The sequence below is a fragment of the Phascolarctos cinereus genome, unplaced genomic scaffold (genome assembly GCF_003287225.1).
Source record: "Phascolarctos cinereus isolate Bilbo 61053 unplaced genomic scaffold, phaCin_HiC Scaffold_2;HRSCAF=192, whole genome shotgun sequence".
Taxonomy (NCBI): domain Eukaryota; kingdom Metazoa; phylum Chordata; class Mammalia; order Diprotodontia; family Phascolarctidae; genus Phascolarctos; species Phascolarctos cinereus.
In genome coordinates this window covers 82,598,761-82,604,760 of record NW_027555625.1, presented here as the reverse complement: position 1 = coordinate 82,604,760, position 6,000 = coordinate 82,598,761, and positions in this window count along the sequence as shown.

Here is a 6,000-nt window from a genome sequence, read left to right as displayed (position 1 = left end):
CAGAGTTAGGTTAATTGAAGTAGACAATTTTTGGGGCATGTATTCTAGCCCCTGTCTCACATCAGGAGATAAGCAGTGTAGTCCTTAAAAAAGACTACTCAGGGCAGCTAGGTGGCGCAGTGGATAGAGAGCACTGGCCCTGGAGTCAGGGGGACCTGAGTTCAATTCTGGCCTCAGACACATAACACTCACTAGCTGTGTGACCCTTAAGTTATTTAACCCCATTGCCTAGCGCCCCCCCCCAAAAAAAAGCTACTCAGACACTGAAGGGGCTGAAGAATCCCACTGCTACTTCAGCCTAGTGAGAAGACAACCCTATAGTCTGGGCCACCTATGTGCAGGGTTGTGACTACTACACCTCCTGCTTCATCACTTGCCTGTCACCACAGGACTTTGAAGTAGATAAAACTGGCAAAATGGTATGGGCAATGTCTTTTGACTCACACATATATTGGATTTAAGTGAGGAAGAGTTACACAACGTTGTCAGCCTCACTCTCTCTTCCAGAATCATTGGAGTCCATTGGAGACAAAAATCAAGATGATTGGCTGTGGCTTGGCATGCAGTGGATGAGCTTGGTGTCTTCAAGGTCTAATCAATCTCTAAGCACTCCACAGCGCTTGCTCCTGCCACTTTCATGGCTGTTACAAAATTTTTTCTCATCTGCCCATTCTGTCAGAGAAGTCTTCACATGCTTGGGGTAGATACCCCCCTAACTCACCAATGGGTTTGAGGATCCTTGCTTACCCTCAATCTGGTTTAGCCGGTCTGCCACAGTGGTTCACTGGAGTATGGCAGCTGCACATGCTACAGCTTCTTGGAGCCACACAGCTGGCTGTAGGTAGACACTAAAGGTACAAAGCAACCCTGAAAAGGGTTCAGCAGCCTTCACATCAGAGGACTGGTCTTTCCCAAACTGCCTCCCAAACTGAAGGTCTACAGAACCATTGTGCTGTTCTCATTGTTGTATGCTTGTGAAATCTGGACAGTAATACCAGCACATCACCAGGAAACTGAATCACTTCCATTTGAGTTGTCTCAGGAAGATTCTGAAGATCACCTGGCAAGATAAGGTACCAGACATTGAGATCCTTTCTCAAACTAAACTGCCAAGCATTCAAACTCTACTGTAGAGAACACAACTCCAAAGGGTTGGACACATTAATGCAAGCTTGCCTAAAAGAGTATTTTAAAGAGAACTCATGCAAGGCAAGCACTCACATGGAAATCAGAAGCAGCAGTACAAGGACATTCTCAAGGTCTCTCTGAAGAACTTTGGAATTAAATATGAGATGTGGGAGACACTGGCAAAAGACCACTCAGTGTGGTGTGCCCACATCAAAGAAGGCACTTGCTCTAGAGTGAAGCATAATTGCAGTAACTCAAAAGAAACATGAGAAGTGCAAATTTAGAGACCTCTCCATTCCAAATGTTCATGTGGACCATTTGTGCCCGACCTGTGGTAGAGTCTTCTGAATTCACATTGCTCTGATCAGACACAGTAGGACACACTGCACCTTGACCCTGACATAGTGATGTTATTTTGGTCCTCTTCCAACAGGAAGGATGATAACTAACTAGCATGTAAGGTGCATATATACATACCTACATGTATACCTATTACTTTGAGTAGAGGGCAGAACATGGACATGACTCACAAGGATGAGAAGGTATGGTGAGAATGGATTCTACATTGATGGGGTAATACCCACATGGATGGGATCCCAGATTCATTGAAGTATAACCCTAATGGCCGGCATAGTGCCTTGCACATAGTAGCCCACAATTTTTCTTCAATAAAATTTATTTTAATGTATATATTTATTTTCTAGTATATGCATTAATTTACAAACTGGACAATAAGAAGTAAATAAAAAACCCTAGTTAAGTAGTAGTCCTAAAAACCTGGTGAGTTTCTCTAATTAACCAGAAGTTCTTCAATAAGTATTTCAACACTTTGTGTGAAATGTGTCATTGTTAATATGCTGCCTTTGCTTTGTGCCCACCACATATCTTTCCATTCTTCTTTGGGTGATTAGTAATTGCTCTACAATTTCTTAGTCTGATCTCACTCAAATCTTTCTTGCTGCAAATTAGGTCATTGTCCTCTAGTTCCGCCCTCAGAAGTTGGTTGGTTGGTTGTTCTTTGTTCTGGAATAGGGCCAAATAACATCACTATGTCAGGGTCAAGGTACAGTGTGTCCTACTATGTCTGATCAGACCAATATGAACTCAGAAGACTCTACCGCAGGTCAGGCACAAATACTCCACATGAACATTTGGAATGGAGAGGTCTCTAAATTTGCACTTCTCATGTTTCTTTTGAGCTACTGCAATTCTGCTTCACTCACAGAGCAAGCTCCTTCTTTGATGTGGGCACACTATGCTGGGTGGTCATTTGCCAGTGTCTCTCACATTTCACATTTGATCCCAAAGTTCTTCAGAGGGACCTTGAGAGTGTCCTTGTATGCTGCTTCTGAAATCCATGTGAGTGCTTGCCTTGTGTGAGTTCTCTTTAAAATAGTCCGTCAGGCAAGTTTACGTTTGGTATTTGAACAATGTGTCTAACCCTTTGGAGCTGTGTTCTCTACAGTAGAGTTTGAATGCTTGGCAGTTCAGCTTGAGAAAGGACCTCAGTGTCTGGTACCTTATCTTGCCTGGTGATCTTCAGAATCTCTCTGAGACAATTCAAATGGAAGCAATTCAGTTTCCTGGCATGATATATATGCCAGGTTTCACAGGCATACAATGAGATCAGCACAATGGCTCTGTAGACCTTCAGTTTTGTAGTCAGTCTAGTACCTCTTCTCCCACACTTTTTTCCAGAGCTTCTCAAAACACTGAGCTAGCTTTGGCAATGTGTACATCAACCTTACCATTTATGTGTATGTCCCTGGAAAATATGCTGCCAAGGTAAGTGAACTTATCCACAGTATTAACATTTCTGCATTTGCTATAACTGATGGTTCCATGTATGGATGGTGTGGTACTGGCTGGGGGAGAACCTGTGTTTTCTTGGTGTTGATTGTTAAGCCAAAATTAGCACAAGCAGCAGAGAACTGATCCATACTTTGTTGCATCTCAGCCTCGGAGGCTGCATTGAGTGCACAATCATCTGTGAACAAAAACATCATGCACCAACACTCCATCTACTTTAGTCTTGGCTTGTAGCCTATCCAAGTTAAATAATTTACTGTCAGTGTAGAAATTGATCTTGATGCTGTTTTCATCCTTGTTGAAGGTATCTGACAACATAACTGAAAACATCAAAAAAAAAAAGCATGGGAGCAAGCACACAGCTTTGCTTCACCTCATTGCTGACTGGGAAAGCTCGAGAGCATCATCCATTATCCAGAAACTGTGCAGACACGCCATCATGAAATTGATGTACGATACTGATGAACTTCTCTGGGCAAATTCTGAGGAGAGAAAAGGCAGCTGACTAGCTACCATATTCCTTATTCTTTTGTGTTCTACAGGGAAGCTGCTAGCAAAAATCATGAGAATTAGGATCTCATTCCCAGCGAGTATAGAAAATAAAGAGAATTTTTCGATGACCTGAATAGGGTCTATAATGGTTGTAGATTCACAATCGCCAAGTGACTGTTATCTATGCTTAACATGCAGATTGGTTTCCTTCATAGAAAAGAGGGTAGAAGGGCTAAGAATGGCCACTGTAGTTTTCAGGTTATAGGAGAGAATGAAGTGCTTCTTCAGAAAAGGAAGAAAGTCCATTTCACAAAGAAATGATAAAGAAGGCAAAGGGCAAACCTGATCTCTGTGAGGAAGCTGGAGGTTAGAATAACTTCACAAGGGAGTAGAGAAGGAATGCTTAAATTGAATACTTAAGACAACAGCATTTATTGAGCACCTATTATGCATGTATGTATAAAAGGCACTGTGCTAGGTGCCTTTTTACAAAAAAAAAAAATAGTTAGTCAATAAGCATTTATCAAATGCTTACTATCTTCCCAGTAGTGTGGCTAAACCTGAGGTTACAAAGAAAGGCCAAAAGAAAAAAAAGTCTTGGTTTTCAAGGAGTTTACAGTCTAATGAGGAAGAGAGTATGTAAACAACTAAGTACAAAAAGATATATACAGGATAAATGAAAGATTATTGACAGAGGGAAGACAATGGCACTAAGGGAGATTGGGAAGGCTTTCTTGTAGGAGGGATTTTAGCTGGGATTTAATGGAAGACAGAAAGGCAAGGATATGGAGATGAGGAAGAAGAAAATTAAAGGTCTGGGGACAGCCATTTAAAAGGTACATAGGAGATGGAGTGTCCTGTTCAAAGAATAGGACATTTGAAAGAGGCCAGTATCATTCAGTGGATTATAAAGTATATCAGGACGGGCCAGTTTGTAAGAAAACTGAAAAAGTAGGAGGGGGGTCAGGTTATGGAGGGCTTTGAACTCTAAATAGAGTATTTTATATTTGATCTTGGAGGAAATAGGGAGCCATTGGTTTATTGAATTGGGTGGGGTAAGTTGACATGGTCATTCCTATGCTTTAGGAAAAACCAATAAGACAGCTGAATGGAGGAAGAACTGAACAGAGGAAAGATGAGGCAAGGATATCAACCAGCAGGCTATTGCAATAGTCCAGGTGTGAGGTGATGAGGGCCTAGACCAGGGTGGTGAAGAAGACATAGTATCAGAGGAGGGAAAGGGAAAGAAAAGGAGATTTTATGAAGTAAAATTAATATGACTTGGTAACAGATTGGATAAAGACATTATATTATATTGGGTGGAAGCAACCCGTACATAAAATATTAAATATAAAATATATACAAAGTAATTTATGGTAGAAAGGAACTGGGGACATCTGGATTGGCTTCGTGTAGGAGGTGGCATTTTAGCTGAGCTTTGAAGAAAGCCAGAGAAGAAGTGAAGGTGGGGAAGGAGTACATCTCAGCTTCATGCAAAGCATAATGGGGAGGGGATGTTGCATATGAGGATTAGCCATTAGGCCAATGTGGTTAGAATGTAGAGTATATGAAGGCAAGTAATGTGAAATAAGCCTGGAATTGGAGGCCAGAGCCAGATTGTGAAGAAATATAGAAGTTGAACAGGGATTTGTATTTTATCTTACAGGAAAGATGGAGCCATTGAAGCTTCTTGAACAGGGGAGTCATGTGGTCAGACCTTTAGTAATATCAATTTTTCAGTCATGTGAAATAAAGAAGATTCAGGGAGACAAAGTAGAAGTTATTGCAGTAGTTCAAGTAAGAGGTGATGAGAGCCTAAATCAGGGTGGTGATGATGATGTGAGTAGAGAGAAGGGGATAGACTCAGTGTGGAAGTAAAATTGACAACACTTGGCAAGTGATTGAATATGAGGGGTGATGATGAGTGGAAAGTGGAAATGTCTCTGAGGTTTTGAACCCAAGTGGCTGGAAGAATAATGGTACACTCAGTAGAAGCAAAGAAATTAGGAAGAGAGGAGGATTAGGGTGGAGTGGGGTGGGGAAAGAGAAGACAATGAGCTATGTTTTGGACATGTTGAGTTTGAGATATCCACTTGAAAATATCCAGTTAGCAGATGGTGATGTAGGATTGGAGCTCAAGAAAGATTCTAAGACTAGATACATAGATAGACCTGGGAATTTCTGCAGAGAGGTAATAGTTGAACCCATGGGGATGGATCAGCAAGAGACGAGGGGCTGGGGTAGAGCTGTGTGATCAGCTCACACATACCAGATGGGATGTGGATGATGACCTAGCAAAGCAGACTGAAAGCAAGCAAGCAGACATGTAGGATAACCAGGAAAACCCAGGGAAGACAATTTCTAGATCTAGGGGGAGGAAGCAGTCATACTGTCAGATGCTATAGAGGAAGCAAGAGGAATAAGAACTGAGAAAAGGCTTTCGTATTTGGTAGATAGGTGGTTACATTGGGTTCCCACTACTTCAAGGTCTTTACGCAAAGGCTTCATGACCACTTTTTAGGCATCTTGCAAGAAAGAATTTTGTTCAGGGATGGTTTGGACTTCTAAGGT